This window comes from Stegodyphus dumicola, chromosome 3, assembly GCF_044657685.1.
Source record: "Stegodyphus dumicola isolate Sdum_Otavi_A_Nest chromosome 3, ASM4465768v1".
Taxonomy (NCBI): Eukaryota; Metazoa; Arthropoda; class Arachnida; order Araneae; family Eresidae; genus Stegodyphus; species Stegodyphus dumicola.
This window is the reverse complement of record NC_140770.1, coordinates 200,714,442-200,733,834: the sequence shown is the minus strand read 5'-3', so window position 1 is coordinate 200,733,834 and position 19,393 is coordinate 200,714,442.

Here is a 19,393-nt window from a genome sequence, read left to right as displayed (position 1 = left end):
TTTAACGTTTTGTGTGTTAACTTTTTATATTAAGTATCATGTTCTTCGCACTTAAATCACGTAAAATTCAATTCAAGCAATATCGCAAAATATTTTAAAACAGCACACCTTTAGAATTTTCGATAGAAAGTCTCGCAGTAGGAGATAAAAATGTTTCCTTCTCCGTACAGTGTTGCCATTGCTCGCTGTGAAATCGTTGGTGTGTTAATCAAAAATTCTTTAAAGTTTAACAAAATATGAAATAAATAATGAAACAAATTCGATATTCGAAATTTGGGCTTCTAGATGCCCATGTTCGGGTGGAGGGTTACCTTATTTAAAATTTGATGGCTCTAGGAACTGTCGTTTTTTCACAATGCGAGAAACATACCATACATTCGTGCAGATTCTTCATTGCTTAATTTTTTTAAATATAATACAGAACGATAATATTTGGTGGCAACAATTTAAAAAGTGCTTGTGAACCAACACAAAATGCCGTTTCAAGACTAATAGCTCGTTTTGGGCTAACGCTCCTTTGGGCTAATTAGACTAAAATCTTCATTTTAACATGTCAGCGTTTTCGCTAAATTGCACAATTCTGCAAGACTTTTTCGCGAGTTTGCAAACTGTCGCAGATATCCAAAATACGCATATTTATATGTGTAAATATTAATAAACTATATTAATTTTTAAACTAGCTACTAATTTATTATTATTATGCTAAGGAAAAAAATCATCTGATAATACTTGTTGCAACATATTGCTCAAATCTTCAGTTTTCTACTTTTTGCACGCGGAGGGGGGATGAATTTTTTCCAAAATTAATTACTAATGGAAATCACAGAAGAATAAAGGAAATGAAAAAGAACTTAAAAAATAAATGCAAGGGAAAAAGTATCATTAAACTATCTTTTTTGTGTGCATATTTTTTTCTTGTATTCAAAGAATTCGATTTTACTATGACTAGAGCACTCGCCATTGAAATTATATATATACATAATTTTATATATACATATATATATATTACATATAATTATATGTAATGTATGTATATATATATATATATGTAATTACACGTATCGTAATTTTCTTAAATGATATTTCCTAGTTAAACCAGTTTCGTTCGCATTGTTACTGGCAAAGATGAAGTAGCTTCGAATATCTATTTGCAATATATTATTTATTTTAGTGCTTACTGGTAAAAGAAATCCTTCTAATGATCCGGAAAAACTGTTTGCAATTGCTGTAACATATTCTTTTTATATTCACTTAACAACTAGTAAACCACTAATCGTTGCAGTTCTCCGAATTTTCCTACGCTGGCGTTCTTGACTTTCTTAATTGACGTAAAGTACACAACTTTTCACCGCCAACTCTTTATCCCATATCCAAGGCGAGTTGGTTGCTCGTTATCGACGGCTTCGAGAAAGCAACAAAGAACAACGAACGGGGAATTATTCCGTTAATTTGACGATCGACTCAAAGGACGCCTGGGTTTTTGCTTCGTCTTTGAGGGTGGGGCACAATTCTTTAACAATGAGAAAGGAAAAAAAAAAAGTCTTTGTACTGAAAGACAATAGTTGTATTTTGAGCTTAATCGTAATAACTATTTTTTTTATATGTTGAGAATATGCTCGTAAAATTGTGCAAAAAAAAAGTGTCTGAATTCGATTTCATGAAATAACGACAAAATCTAGATACTTAGATTTTCATTATTGCTAAATATTTATCGAAAGACAAACTGCAGATTATAAGAATAAAAATTAGAATTAAAAAATGTCTGAAAGCTTTCAGATTTTAAGGGTCTCCAAAACGGTTTGTTAACTCTCTGGCTGAGCTCGCAGTCTACCACTCTGTGCACTCTGTCCTGTTAAGCTTTTTTTTCTTAAAAAAGGTTTATTATTAAGCGTCATTTGCTTCGCACCTACGTCATACACAAGAGCAAAATCTCAAAAATTTAATAAGTAGCAGCATATGTTTAGAATTCCCGATGCAGTATTAACTCTTGGTATGCATTTTTTTTTTTTTTTTTAACTTCTTTGGTCTTTTCTCAGTTCATCACATGAATGTTTAGTTTTCTTAGAAGATGGCTAATATTTTTTCTCTTTTTATTATTAACGTTTTGTGTGCTAACTTTATTTATTAAATACCACGTTCTTCGCCCTTACACCAAGTAAAATTCAATTGAACAGCCAAAATAAGAAAATATTTAAAAACAACATATGTTTAGAATTGCAGATAGATTATTACCTTCTGGGCTAACGCCCATTTGAGCTGAAATATCTGAAAGCTCTCAGATTTTACATTGCGCCCAAAGGGGTGTTTATTAATTTACACAGACATACATGTTTTGAGAACTGCTTCTAGAGCATTTAAACTAACAATATTTAAAAAAATCATATCTTTAAAATTTTTGATACATGCGCGTTGGAGATAAAAATGATTTTTTTTTCGTACACTTTTGTCATCAGTTTGAAATTGTTGGACATTTTTATCAAAAATTTGTTAAAGATTTACAAAGTATGGAACAGATAATAAAATAAATTTGAAATTCTAGGTGCCCATGATCGAGTGGAGAACTATGTTATTCAAAATTTGTTGGCTCTAGGTGACCGATGCGAGGAACATACATACATTCATGGAGCTTCTTCATTATTTAATTTCTTTAAATATAATACAGAGCTATAATATTTGGTGGCAACAATCTGAAAAGTGCTTCAACGCTTTTTGCGATGCTACGCAAAATGGCGTTTCGAGACTAATAGTCCTTCTGGGGTAACGCTTGGGGCAAAAAATGCATAATGTTATTGCATGAGAGTAATGAATATTTTTAATGAGATAGGTCACGAATTAAATACATTTTCGATACTTAAATCAATCCGATTCAATATTAAGAAAAGTACATTATTAAGAACAGCGTCAATTGCTTTCAAACAGCTTAGTTTGTTAATTCACAACAGAGAAATTCAGTTTGAAAGACAAACGTCTTACATCTTGCCGAATGAGAAAAGACTCGAATGGAAAGTGAAACGTCTCATATGTAGTGATTCGAAGCAAAATTCCATTTCGAGGCTGATAGCTGTTTAGGCTAAAAACATATTCGCGTTATTTAAGAAATATTTCTGTTAGTTGTCTCGAACCTTTATGAAAATGATGTTCCGTTTTCTGTTGTTTATTGGAGATATATGAAACTTTCTTATCAGTAAACAAATTAAGTTTCGTATAATCATTACTCCAAACGCCTTTCAAAATAGTATATTTATACACTCAAGAAACTTTTCAAAAGAGAATGAAATCATGCACTGAAAATAACAGATTTCCTCATTTAATTTTGTAGCTGAAAAAATGAATAACCCTCTAAAACCTCTAGTAAATTCTCTAAAAAACGTATTTGGTTAGAGCTGATAATTAAGTGTTTCTACACTCCACAAACTGCAGTATAGAATTTTAAGCAATACGGCAAAGTCACTTTCAAATGATACAGCAGTCAGCTTCAGTTTCAAAATAATTTCAAGTGACACGTGTCAAATATGTCGCAACTATTTGACAACAAATGTACCGTATTGCTTAATTTAAATATAAAACATGTACGGTGACAAACCACCATACATATCATATAAATTGTTAGAATAAATTAGTGTCACTTTTGCATAATGGAACTCGGCAACGTCAAAAACAAACGAGCGCCAAATGATATATTGGCGAGAGAAGATTCCACCTATATGTTTTAAATGCAGAAGTCTTAAAGTAGTCTTAGCGTAGTTACAAAGTTAATGATTTAAGATTAAACTTTATAAATATAATAGTGAGTTATTCGTGAAGGAATAATTTTAAACTGAGAAAAGCAAGGTTGAACCAACTTTTGTTTGGCCGTAATATTAATGATATACATGTCGAATTTAATACGCTGGCTCTCTTCTTTTGCATTTTAAGTTCATTCACTTTCTCGATTTTGTTCAAGTGACTCAGCATTAAATTCTAGGATTTATATATTAATTTTTAGGTGATGTAGAACAAGTACTAATAGTTAAGAAGTAAGGAATAGATGACAATTATCTTTTGTATCATAAATAAGTTGAATAATCATAAATCAAATAACAAAATAAATTAGTATCATAAATAAATTCCGTTGTATTTCCATGGGGGGGCAAGTATGAAGATTTTATTTCAATTTATAATAACCGGAAAAGGATACCATAATTTTAATAATAATAATAATAGCAATAATAGTGATAATAATGACGGTTTTATTTAGCATTCTGAATTTAGTTTCCCTTTAAGTTTTTCGAATTTAATAACACATTGTAGCAAACAATAAGTAATTTCACCTCTGAATCATAATCACCTGCAAATGATAATCTTTATTGCATCTAATAGAAACAGCCTTAGCTAAACAGTAAACAGAAAGAATAAATTAAAAGACAACACCCATACACTGAAAATAATAGATTTTAAAAAGCAATTTTCTCCTAACTAAAGCTATTTCATGGTCTGGAACGTAGCAGATGAAAAGAAGAAGATAAGGAAAAATATACATTTGTACAGTTACGGTTTAAGTTCCGGCATGACCAGTGCAAGAAACCTTCAAAATCGGCCAGGGTCATTTATACCTCACATCTCTGTGACATTTGAACTGCAGATGGTGCGGTCACTTTGGAGTTAGAGCTTACTAACGACTTTATTCTATCCAGGACCGGAAAATGTAAATTAAATTGTTAATTCAATACAAGGAAAACGGAAGTTTGTTTTATTTGAATGATGGGACTAATGACAAAATGCATAACTAATTGATTTAAAATTCACCCTTATGAATTCATATTTTCTTCGCATCAAAACAGCAAGATACAAAATTAATGAAGACATCTCAAGATATGATAAAATGTAGTCGAATATGCTAACGTTTCTTAAATGTTAAATCATTGCCTTCCAAGAGCTTTGAATTAAGCTTTATTGCAAGATCATTTTTTGCCTTACAAATTATCACCATATTGTTCCATTCTACGAGTTCGTGGATTTGGAGTGATTGATGACAACACTTGATGAAGAATCAAAACACAATTTATTCGTCAGTATCACACAGGAGAGTTCCAAAGACACATTTACAGTCATCGAGAAACTACGATAAACACGCTGAAACAATCAGCAACGCAGCCTCCAGGCTACAACGTTCAAGACAGCTTTACATCAAAGGACTAAAGTACAGTACCCGACTCGTTTCTGTAGCCTCTGAACTCTACTCTCTCTAGACATCTAGACATGAATCTCTGACATGAATCACTGAACAGGAATCTCTGACACTATTACTAAACTCAACATACTCTCCTACTACCCGTACAGGCAGAGTATATATAACTTTTGACCTGCCTTCGAGGACATTCTCGGGAAAACCGGTATGAATTCGGTTCTAGAATGTTCTCGCTTCGTCTATGGCATATCGTCAATTTTGTCGCCAAATGGGCGATTTCGCGTCAAATCTGGCAACCCTGCCTTTCTCTGTCACTTTCTGGCAACCCTAAGCCCGCTTTGCGGAGAAGCTATCTCACCGCAGTTGGGCAATTCGTAAAACAATATATTTTACTTAGTTGGAACCAATAAATAATAAAAAATAAAAAAAAAGTCATAGGTCTAAAGGCATAGCCTTAAATAAAAAGGCTATGATTTTAAACAAATAAGATAGACAAGAATCGATGATCATGGAGCACAGGAACCATGATAAGGCACAACATATATACAGATCTTAGTTATAAGAGCTAGATACTAAATTGATCCCTAAATCATCCATTGCTACTGGAACTCTTGTTGAAAACTTTAGATTTGGAACAAAATTGCGATTTTCCACCAGTCCTGACCAAGATAACACAGAAAATATCTACATTTCCACCTGAATCATAGGAAATAGTATCGCCTATGTGAATTTTCAGTAAAATTCCATGGTCGGCATCGAAGGGATACCATCTTCAACACTGCGTTTTAAATCACAGACTTGGCTAATTCTGGAAGAATATGTTTCACTTCAGATACTTAAAACAGCTAGTGTTTGAGTGAAACCCAGGGCAAAAATTCTGTTAACTGAAGTTTAATTTAATAATTATCCTTGACACTATAACCTCAGAATTAATTAACGTAACCGCAAATAACATCCATTTAAACATTAAATTGACTTGATTTAAATTAACATGAACTTAAATCTGTTTATCATCAAAATTATTTTCGCATAATGTTCATCCAATTAGGAATTTATTTATTGAACTATATTAATAACTTTGTTTTCGAAATAATATCAAAAGCAAAAACGTTTTAAATTTAAGAAAATATTTTTAATTCTATTTAATTTTTTTTTCAGCACCGTGACTTATAGCACAAAGCAAAATTTCTTTTCTGTTGCGCCGTGACGTAACGCTGCAAACGTAAGTAATTTTTCGTGCGCTCAGAATGCAAGGAAGGCTCTCATTAGGTAAAAAAAAAAAAAAAAAAAAATACGAAAAAAGAACTTTTCTTTAATTTAAATTAGCATTTCATTTATACACATGTACCGAACTTTCTACTGTTTTAAGACTCCCGGATCGCCCCCCGGGTGCTCTTCCTCAAAATTGGGAGTGAAAAATAGAAGTCCAGCCTCTCTTCGGAATAGGCTCTGACGACAATTGGTCCATGTCATGGACCTTATAAGAGATAGGCTAACCCAGTGGGCGAGGCGCGCGTCGCGGACATGTCGGCAAGAAAGAGTAGGGACAATCTGGTTTACTTTAACACTGAAACCTATGGCGTTTGTATCACATAACTCTTCTTAATTATTAAATGTGATACATTGTATAGTGATGATATTATGAAAGCCACAGTTTTTTTCCAAATAGGATTTAATATATCTCATTAAGCCTTTTTTACTGCATTTCGCGCATTTTTTTCCACGCGTAATTCTTGTACAAACATCTTTGCTTTGGTAAAACGGTAAAAAACTCTAGGCACAAAATTTATGAACTCAATTTTGCGTACAAATAACGTAAAATTAAATAAGATTGATAGTACGTGATCCTTAGAAATAAATAAGGTAAAATTAAACAAGATCTGATGAATTTTTTTTTTAATTTAATGACCATTTTCAGGCAGTGATTTTCAAAACTATAGTAACATTACAAAACAATCATTTATTTGATTATATCATCATTAACTTATTAACATTAAAGTGAAATATTTATTTTAGTAATTTATAAAATTCGGAGCATAATTTATAAAATTCGGAGTTTTCTGAGTGTAATGAAGGAGAAAAAAGAAAAGGTAAAACAAAATCTAGAAGCATTCAGATTTTATATTACGCCCAAAAGGAACCTTTCTTTAATGTTTTGTGTATTACCTATATTTATTGAATATCATGTTCTTCGCCCCTAAACCACATACATTTGAAAACAGCATATCTTCAGAATTTCCGCACTGGAGATAAAACTGTTATTTTCCGTACAGTGCTCTTTCTGATCTTATTTAGTTTGTTAATCAAAAATTCGTTAAAGTTTTACAAAATATGAAATAGATTAAAACAAACTCGAAATTCAGCCGTCCAGATGCCCATGTTCGGGTGGAGAATTACATTATTCAAAATTTGATGGCTCTAGATACTGTCGTTTTTGTCACAGTGCGAGAAACATACATGTATTCATGCGGATTCTTCATTATTTAATTTCTTTAAATATAATACAGGGCGATAATATTTGGTAACAACAATTTGCAGGGAGATACGGACATTTATACTAAACGAGCGCAAAATACCGCTTCGAAACTAACAGCCTTTCTAGGCTACCGCCCCTTTGGGCTAATAAATTAAATTAGCAGTAAATAAAAAAAATCTTATGCAGAACTAAAAATAAATTTAAAAAATAATCACTATAAAATACAAGCAAAATTAATTATTACGGTTAAATGCAATTTTACTATTAGAATTAAATGTATAAAAATTATTAAGAAGTCAAAAGTGTTTATGACTATGATGCATTATGAAATGTAATTGAAATAAAATTCCTTTATAGGAATTGTGCTATAATATTCATCTATAATTTTAAAAAAGCAGCACAATTTAGAATTTTAAACAAAACTTTCAAAAATTTGTTTTTAAATATTTTAGTATTTTTTACTTATTTACATCAATAAAAATTGCAAGAGAAAATTGCTTGTTTGAAAATTTCTATGAGTTCAGATTTAAAATGTTATTTTATAAAAGAAGTAGTTACAAATTTCCTTACAGCATAGGAAAAGCTAAAAACATATCTAGCCCTGAAAGCATGCAATAGCTTTATAACTATTTGGAACGTTAATTATGCTTGATAAATATGGTAAATTTTTAAAAATCAATCGCATTTTCAAAAATAAATATATCGAGAAATTCTAATTTGTGAAATGAGGCGGTACTACCAGCTTTTTCTTGACAATTATACACGCTGCAATAGGCAACCACTGTTAAATTTCTGCAAGTCGTCTCTACTCCTTCGGATATGATCAAGGTGACAGCCGGGAACGCCCCAGACAAGGGAGAAAGCCCATTTGGGTTAGTCTATTTCTTATAAGGTCCATGGTCCATGTAATATGGACAAGACAACAACAACAAAACAACAACTAATAAGAAAAATTTTAATTTCGCAAAACAATTCTTACCCTTTTTTAAAATGAGTCAATTATTAAATACAAAACTCAATTTAATTATAATTTTGGCTTTTCTGAAGTTTTCAGATAATTTATCTTGACTATCATTTCTGAAAATGGATATAATTCAAATATTAATAAAAAAAAGGATGTAATCTGAGCCCTTCCTAAGAAGACCAGGCACGGTTTCAGAGGATTTTTAGTCTCCTCTGGATGTAGTAGTCATTTAAAGGAAGTGTTGTTCAATATAGTAATTAATGTTCTCAGATGTACTGATCACTTTCAGAGGTGGCCTTTTAAGGAAAATGGTCGCCACAAATTTTAATGTATTTCAAATTGTTATATTTTATGAGTAATCATGTAGCTTAAAGCTTCTGTATTATATAATATTATGTAAAATTTCCTTTGGTTGAATAGTGTTTGAGTATTGAAAAGTATCTCAAGATTATTAAAACTTTTTATAACTTAATATATTTTTAATTCTATACTAACATAATTCTATTCATGCTTTACATTTTTGTAAATCATATTTATTTTATATACAAGTAAGAGAAAATTATCATTTAACCAAAAGGAGTCACTCCTAATTAAAATTCGAGAACGCTGGTTAGATCAGAGCTTCCCAAATATGGATATCGTGTAAACATTATTGAAACCTACATTTGAAAACTGCGATTGAAAATTCTACTTTTTATTGAAATATAATTAGATCGATATATTTCGTGAGCACAAATTAAATATTATTTTTACAATGCTCTGTATTCTTCATTAACTTTTTAATTCACTTAAGTTTTATTGCTTGCTTATAATTCGTTTTTATAAGGTACTTCTTTATTTTTAATGCCCTCCAGAAGCATTAAAATACCTTACAATTTTTTAATGCAATGTGAGCTCTTCAGTTGAGGGAAGAGCTATAAATTTATACGATCAAATTATATTCACATGAAAAAATTACAGAAGCCTTGTTCTAGCCTAGAAATAAAAAGCCAAATAAAACACTGAAAATTTTAAAAACTCTTTGTCGTAAAAAGAATTAAATAATTTCTATTAAATTTTAAGCAAAACGTTGCAGATTTTTTCAGCTGTAAACTAGTCCTCTTGTACCTTATATCAAATTATAATGAATAAAATCCAGCATCTGACGTTGGATGCGACGCACGGCGCCCTCTAAAGAATGAAAATGAAAGAAGAACCTTCGATTATTTTTAAAAGTCTTCCTACCTTTTATAAATTTTTTAGCTCTAGATTTTACCAACACCAGTTTTTGAATATATATTTTTTATTATTTGTTCTTCAGTTACCTTTCTTTGGAAAACCGGTGATAACCATAATGATAAGTTAAGCCTTAGTAACCACTATGATAAGTTAAACTGAAAACATGTATATCCTGAACTATAAATTCCCTAATGCAGATTAATTATTTTCATAACGCGGATTTATGGATTTCTTCATTCCATAACATTGTGCATTATTTTGAAATGAAGTAGTATTCCTTTTTTGAAATAACATAGCGTAACGCTAAATCTCTTGCGACAAAATCTTAGAGCAGTGACATTTGTGGGACTATATACTACTGTTGTGATGGTGTTCACTCAATTGTGACATATGGTGAGATTAGGAAGCAAATCGATGGTCATGTCTAGAAGAAAAGGGAAATCATCCATCATAAGTGTCAGGACAAGCATTCCCTACCATTCCTTCTGCGTGTATCATTCACTTTGAGAAACAACATTAGATCAGATTCGGAAGGATTTGAGGGGAATACGTATTGTTTTCAATACAATGAATAGGTAGAAGTGTCCGCCATCCAAAAAAAAATTGTCATCTATATTGAATATACATCATACTTCAAATTCACTTTATTCTTAAAGATCTGGAAGTATCGTGGTTGATCGGAATTTGTGTTTGCCATTCTTTTAGTACAGTTAGGTAGTTTAATGACAACTGCTTTAGAAATACTGCGAAAACTTAATTTTAAATATTTGCCTAGTGAGCAAAGAAAAAATCTTAATAACACATACGGTAACGGAATGCTGCCGTAATGTACTAGATTTGTTAACAGATAGGAGGCGCATCCTTTTGTTTCCTCATGGTTTGCCACTTCTTAAAAAATTCCAACGCTTCTCCATCCTCTAATTGATGTACATTAATTATTTTATAAGACTATACTATAGGTTTCCTTTCTGTGTGTGTGTGGGGGGGGGAAGATAAACGGCAACGACCTCAAAAAGGAAAATTATTAAATTCTACCATGATATTCGATGTTTACTTTTAAGATATTTATCTTATATTCAAATGTTGTGTTTTCTTCCAAGATTGCTTGTTTTTAAAATTTCATTAAATGAGTTCTGTTTAGTTTTAATTCTTCCCACATGCAAAAACGAAGTTGCCTCAATCTGACCCAGAAGTAAGTAGTTTCGACGAGTGGGACGTCTTTCAGAACAAATAATCCTCAATTTGTATCAAGTGCAATATTGTGGGCAGTATATTTCATTCTTTCAAATCAGATAAACCTTAATATTAAGTAAATGTGTCTACCGGAAAACTTTTTGTGTAACTAAAGAAAATAACTGATTACATCGCCCCAAAAGAACACACATTCGTACTTTTTACATTTATATATTACAACGTTTGCTGTAACAAGCTATTTTCCGTCTGGTCGAAATTTAAGATTCTTTACTATTACGATCACTTGCTTGCCATCTCTTTTGAGAGAGCTTTTCCTCTCTTTTCCGCGGTTTGCCCACCAGCGGCCGAGCGGTAAAGTCGCTGAACACTGGTAGTTCGGTCCGAGGTTCGAATCCCGCGAACGGGCTAGCTGCATGGGTGTTTTCGTGGTTTTCCCCATGTGTAACGTGTATACGAGCCAGTTTCCCTTAGAAAGTCCTCCACGAAAGGCATCCCTCCTCTTAGGCAAATAGCCCTAGTGTGCTTTGCCATAATTAAATTCACCACACCACACCACCTTTTCCGCGGTTTATTTTCGTATGCGACAATAAGAGGAGAGCAGTTTTCTGACTATCGGAAAAAAAGAGAACAGCCCTTCGCGTCCGTTTTTAAGACTGAAAACAAATTAGATTCCAGTATATATAATATGCAAATAAATAAAACTGCATTTAAAGTGCATACGCGCAGATTCATTTTCGAATATTTCTAATATATATCGATTCCACGCTTTGCCAACTGATTTATTATGTGAACCACTTCATACGCCGTCCAAACGGTATAGTGGTTAGGGAAGCCTACTGCAGTAGCAAAGGGTCCGGGTTCGAATCCCGGAGAAGGCATGGATGTTGTAAATGTATAGTGTCTTTGCAGCATGGGAAGCACTCTAAATATATGGCGAGCCGAAAGTCCTCTGGTGTGTATTGATGGTAGGGGAGAGGGCTGGGAGACCCTTGAACCACCCACCGGGTGCTCTCCCTCAAATTTGGGGTGGAACAGAAGTCCAACCTCCTTGAGGCTCTGGCATTCTTCCATGAAATTCATCGCCAAGGCAACAACATCGTTTGATACCGCCATTTGATTGTTGTTAAAATACAGCGTTTCTGGTATATTTAGCAGTTTTGATCCTTCGTTTTCTTTTATAAATCTCGTTAGTAAAATGGAGGAGGAGACGCTCAGACATTTTATGGAATGTGCTTAATTACATCTCTCAAAAGACTTGAACGGGAAAACACAGAAAGAACTGAAAAAGCGATTTTAAGTCGTACAGTATATCTATTCTTCAGAAACAAAAAGCAACTTTAATTTACATGTTTTTACATAAATAACATGCGTATTTTATTATAAAATCGGAGGCAGCACTTAAAAAGCATCTTAAGAGCTGAAATTATATATAGGCAACATCGCAGAAAATAAAAATATTTAGTTTTAATAAATGTTTATGAAAAAAATATATAAAAGCAAGTTTGAAATTCCCAAATCAGTTTCAAAGGAAATTATCCTGTTTCAGAATAATCAATTATAGTCGACGCTCATTACCATAGAGACCACTCATTCAAGCAAGCTTTCAATTACAATGAACTGATACAATAAATGCCCAATATGATGCAAATATTGAATTCAGTTTCGCTAATAACCACCTCTCACTAATTTATTATGTTAAATGCAGTTTCGTTCTTGCGACTACTCTTTATGAAGTTCTCTTTTGTAGATGCTAGGGATGATTAAAACAAAAGTCAAAATAACTCCGTTAGTAAACTATCTTCCTTTATTCTTTATTCCATACATTACTATGTTTCTTCCCCCAGTTTATTAATTTTTAGTTAATAAACGTTTCTGAAATAAAAACTAAACTCATGAAAGATAATCATGTGAGTTTTGACAATATTAACAATTTTATTTAAATTTTTAAAGCCCAAAAATATAAGATATTTCATCATAAAATTTTACTTCTAGCGCAATTTTTATGCCACCCAACCGGTATAGGGTTAGCGTCTCTGATTGCAGAGCCTAAAGGCCCGGCTTCGAATCCTGAAAAAGGCATGGATATTTTTAAATGTATAGTGTCCGTGCTGCATGGGGGCACTCTGAGCTAAATCGCTCTGCCACGTGTAAGGTGCTTAAGGCTGTTGCCAACTGCAGGCATACACTTGCCCTCCTTGCCACAAGGAATTTCGTGGGCTTGGGATGACTATAGGCAGACAAGGCATTAGCAACAACAACAATTTTTATATCGAATCTTTAGAATATCCTTCTGATGTTACCATTTCGGCAATGTTTCATTTATTTGTGACCCGAGATTTTTTTTATCGTCTGGATGAGTTATTTGTGTTTGAAATTATCAGAACTGTACACAATTGTATATGCACATTTTATTATAAAATCGGCGCTGAGAAGATATAATAAAGGTAATGAAAGATGAGAAGATAATGGAATATAGATAATGGAAGCTGAGAAGATAGCAAAATAAAAATTATCTTTTATTACAGCTACATAAATTTAAGCTTAGGGAAGAAGTTATATATTTGCATGTTTCAGTTAACGTTGATTTTAGCTTTATTTTATTTGTATTTATTTTCAACCTTTAATCCAATACCAGAAGCTCTTCCTATCAGTAAAACATACATTTTAGGAAAGTCCTGAAATGCGGATAAATTAATTTTTTAAAAAATAAATAATTTATTGTTAAAAAAACTATTTAATTATTTTCCTCCTTATATTTTTTCAATGTTTTAATAATTAATGAAGGCAGTTGTGAACAAAAACTATGTTTTTTCAGCAGCAAAACAAACCGAGGCAGGAGTACTCATTGCCTAAAGTCTTACTCCATTCGTCAAAATAAAACAGCCGATAGAGAGAAGTTTTTGACATAAAAATGCTTTCTTTTTCTTATTTGTTGTTCGTGACATAATCTCATTCTTTTTGTCCAGAAGAAAATAGAACATTGTTAGGCGTGCGCGGCTGACCACCGCAGCTAGATCTATCCTTGCTGACAGTTGACAGACCCTTTCCTTTGAGCCACCCTCTCTCAATCTGTATCAAACTAGACAAGAAATAACTCCCTATTCTTCATATAAAATAAAGACCTTTTCCCAATATCTAAGTATATAGAGAACTCCTAATCCTTTGCAAAATGAAGAACAAAGCCTTTCTTCCAAGTTTTCTAAAAATTTAAAAGTTTGATCCTACCCAATTAGTACGAAGTGCTGAGAAATATCATATTAATTGCACTGAGCTACACATTAACTACACCAGTTGAGCAATATTAGTAATATTCGGCTTTAGCAAACGAAAGTAAAATTTTTTATTCTTGCGCTTAGAAACTTTTCAAAATCAGAAATATTGTTTTGAGTAACACAATATTAATCTGATTTTAGCTTGCAAAGTGAGGCTATAGACAAGGAGTATTTCAGTAGAAGCTTCATTTTCAGTTTTGATATAGATTTAGATCATTCGCTGCGGAACTGATTCACTTTACCGAGCGAATGAAATGTGATTCCACAAAACGGAGTTGTAGTTCTTTTACAGTTCATGACAATAACTAGTCAGAAACAAGTCAAAAAAATTTGATTTCTCCTAAGTAAACATTTAAATTCTTTATTTATTGTTTTGTTTCGCAGACGTCTTGTGTATACACGTGTGTGCGTATATATGTATTTATGTATGTCCGTACGCATGTATGTGTGTGTTCTGGTTGCCCGTGTTCTATACAATAAAGAGATATACTATCCATTCATAAACTGATTGAAAGATTAGATTCACTTTAATGAATGAAAGAACACCTGATTTTCAAAAATAAACAAGAAGGTAGCTGTTTTAGAGTTTACCTACCGAAAACTTTTGATGGAAGCATATCAGGAAAGTTCAGTTCCCATTTTAGGCGAGACAAGAACATTTTATCCTCCCATGTTAAAAGTGAGTTTAATTTTTATCGTTTACGAAAGTTTAATATTGCGCTTGAAACTCAATGATTTATGACTATGATTAGAAGAAAGAAATGTGACCCTTAGTAATGAAACTAAATTAATAAATTTAAACATCGTGCAATAATGGGCTTACAGTCTGCAGTTAGCAACATTCTGCGGGATATAAACAGATATGCGGATGCTCTAATGCAGTGGTCGTCAACCCTTAGAACTTCACGGACTACTACATGTATAATTTTATATTTGACGGACCACTAATATGAATAAAAAAAACTTAAATCAGACCTTGAAAACAACTTATTAATACGCCCATTGTAGGACATTTATTGTTCTATAAATGGTTATATTGATAGTATTATATAGATATTATATAAATGGTCTTTAGCAGTGAGGATACGTTGAGCTGATTGGTCTTCACCACATAGTCTGCAATATAGGAAACAGAAGAATACAGATAATAAGGATTTGTCATGAGCTCGAGAGCTTTTAATCAACAGGACAATAGCAATACGCCATACTTATTCAGTCATGATGAATTGAATATTTTGGTATTTGTGTTAATCATAACAAATGGTTATCTTATCACAACTTGTGGTTCTTCGTCGTGCATATTTTGAGTTATTTATATTGTTACTAATTTGGTATTTAAAAAGCTAATGTTAGTTCAATTATAAATTAAATGGTTTTATTTCTCGCGCAGTGCAGCGCGTGACGAATATTAAAAGAAAGCTAAGCCGAAAAATTGAAAATACATGAGCGCGTGCATTAAATAAATAAATATCTCTTTTTGATTTCGAGAAAGTACTAGAAAATTCTAGCGCGTGATTTTAAAATCTTATAAAAGGAGGAAAACATCTCAGTTCGTAGGAGTTGCTTAGTTTGTTGTTGTTTAGAAAACTGCTCTTGTTGATTGTAGCGAATTCGCAGATTAGCGTTCTTTAGCTGTTTTGAATTACGTTCTATTGAACATTTGAGTAGTTAAAAGATAACTACTGTGATATATTGTAATATTGCATGATAATTTGAGAAAATTTAAGCATTTTTGTTGTGATAATAATAAATTTTTGTTAATTTTTCATCGGACTTGTGCATTTATTTCATAACGAACCCTTACGCATGCAACAATTTTTGGTGTCAGAAGTGGGATATTAAATGCCAATAACAAGAGCGATGGAAGAACAATTCAGGCAAATGATGACTGCATTTGCTGCTTTCTAAGAAAAGATAGAAGGAGCTGTCAACTCCGTTAAGGAAGATATAAAATCTGTACAAGAAAAGATGGAAGCTGGCCAAACATCTTTTAAAGAAGAAATTAAAGACAAAAGGGATGCTGGTCAAATATCCGTTAAGGAAGAAATGAAATTGGGCCAGGAATCCGTTAAGGAAGAGATGAAATCCCTTAAAGACGAGATGAAAGCAGTTCAGGACGAAATGAAAAGAGAAATTACCTGCGTAATAGAAAATAAATTTGAGGCTATGGAAGGCAGAATAGACGCGGTTGAAATTAAAGTTGGACAAATTGAAGAAAACGTTTCTTCCGTGAAAGCGCAAATAGAAGACAGAGTTTCGGCCGTGGAACAACAAATAGGTTACAGCGTTGATTCAGTCAAAGAAGAAATAGAAGGAAGAGTTTGTTCCGTTAAACAACAAATCGAACAACAAATTGATGAGAGAGTTTCTGCAGTTGCCAAAGAAGTAGATACTTTAAAGAAATTCGTAGCGTCGGCAGGGAGCGGGAGTGATGATTTTAAATTCTTACCGATGCCTGCTCGTCCATCTCCTGAAGCTATCCACATATAATGGTAATACATCCTGGCAAGTGTATAAGACACAATTTTCTATCGTAGCGGATGCGAATGGATGGGATTCCCAAGCTAAGGCCTGTCATCTCGCCGCTTCGCTGAAAGCAGATGCAGCGGATATCCTGCAGACGCTTCCCGAAAACCAAAGACTTGACTTCGAAGCGAGAAAGGTTTAAAAGACTACAGCAGGCTTCAATTAAAATCCCGTCAACAGAAGCCCACCGAATCACTCCAGGAACTCGCCACGGATGTTGAAAGGCTGTCCCACCTCGCCTTTACGGAGTGCCCGAGAGAAACAAGGGAAATCCTGTCCTTGCAATACTTTATCGGCGGCATCCGGGATCCTGAAATACAGAAAGCTCTTCGAATGGCAGATGTAAAGGACATAAAAAGCGCTCTGTTGTACGCCATGAAGTTCGAGGCAGCCCAGCAAGCAACTAGTAGAGATCGCTATCCAGTTAGAGCTGTGCGAGTCCATGAGCCAGTGGACAACTGATGGCTCGTTTAGATGATTTGGCCAGACAAGTCGACGCTTTGATACGGACTAGGAGCGAGAAGAAAGTGGCTCTAAGGTGTTGGAGATGTGGTAGTGAAGGTCACCTAAGACGGAATTGCAGAACTTCCCAGGGTACGGAATATATAGCAGATGACTTTACCAGACAAGTCAGTGGCTTGAGACGGAACAGAAGTGAAAAGAAACTAGTTCTAAAGTGCTTGAACTGCGGAGTTGAAGGCCACATACGAAGAAACTGCAGAACACCCCGATGTACGGAAAATAAGACCATTTCCCAGCAACGACGCAGTAAACAAATTAGTGACCATATAGAGGAACGGAGGTTGCCAGATAATGAAAAACCTTGTTTTAAAGCGCTTAAAATTTATACAGTGAGTGGCAACAGTAACGGACTGTCCATTAATGGGAATATCGATGGAGTTCCTTGCAATATGATCATTGACACAGGAGCTAATGTTACCATCATTCGGAGAGATTTATCTCAACAGTTTAAAGATAAACTTATTTGGACACCATCCTCTGTTACCCTTCAGATTGCGTCTGGTGATAAGATCGACATAGCTGGGAAGTTAAACGTGAACATCACGTTTGGAAGTGCCACCTACAATCACACGGCATATGTGGCGGATATTACAGATCCATGCATACTCGGATTGGACTTTTTAAGGATACACAATTTTTCCTTAGATTTCAAAAAGAATAAGCTGTTCTCAGCATCTGAAGACATGACGGTCCATCTTCAAAAGGAATCATCGCCTGGAAACGCCGACGTCTCATGTGAAAGACCCTATTCAGAAAGCTGCCGAAATCCTACTAGGGTCGGAGAGAAACACCAGACTACCGAGTATTCACCATCACAGATGCTTTCCGGTCGAGACCTTCGTCTGCCTTCTGACCGCCTGTTTGATCGCCATACGGATGCGCCTTCATCGCCTGAGGAACACATCCAAGATGTCCAGGCCCGTTTTGAAGTAATGCACCGTTCCGCACGAAAGCGAGTGAACGTGGCGACGTAGAAAGTGAAGACCAGATACAACGCGAGAGCTACTGGACATAGATTCAACAAAGGAGACAAGGTGTGGTTGTGGAACCCGATTCGACGAAAAGGAGTCAGGCCTGAATTACAGTCACCTTGGGATGGTCCGCACACAGTCCTAAACAGGCTGAAAGACCTCGTAGTTCGGATCCGTAAGTCTTCGAACTCTGAACCTAAAGGTTCTTTACGACAGGTTAGGTTAGCTCATTACTATGGCCATAGTACGTAATGTAAATAATTGTAAATAGTATAAGACCATGGTTGTTTTTGTTTTTAAATGTGTATTTGATTTGATTTGTATTTAGTATTTGATTTGCATTTAGTATTTGATTTGTTTAAGTTATCTATTACATTTATTGTTCATGTTGTTTGATATTGTAATGTAATGTTTATGCCTCAGTTGCATTTATGCCTCAGTTGTAAGTTTGGCTTCCTGTCCAGGGATTGTACTACCCGGGACGTGCAGTCCTTGGGAAGGGGGCAGTGTTACGAATTGGTATTTAAAAAGTTAATGTTAGTTCAATTATAAATTAAATGGTTTTATTTCTCGCGCAGTGCAGCGCGTGACGAATATTAAAAGAAAGCTAAGCCGAAAAATTGAAAATACGTGAGCGCGTGCATTAAATAAATAAATATCTCTTTTTGATTTCGAGAAAGTACTAGAAAATTCTAGCGCGTGATTTTAAAATCTTATAAAAGGAGGAAAACATCTCAGTTCGTAGGAGTTGCTTAGTTTGTTGTTTTTAGAAAACTGCTTATGTTGATTGTAGCGAATTCGCGGATTAGCGTTCTTTAGCTGTTTTGAATTACCTTCTATTGAACATTTGAGTAGTTAAAAGATAACTACTGTGAGATATTGTAATACTGCATGATAATTTGAGAAAATTTAAGCATTTTTGTTGTGATAATAATAAATTTTTGTTCATTTTTCATCGGACTTGTGCATTCATTTCATAACGAACCCGTACGCACGCAACAATTTTTGGTGTCAGGAGTGGGGTTTGAATGCCAATCACAAGAGCGATGGAAGAGAAGTTAAGACAGCTGATATCAGCCTTTG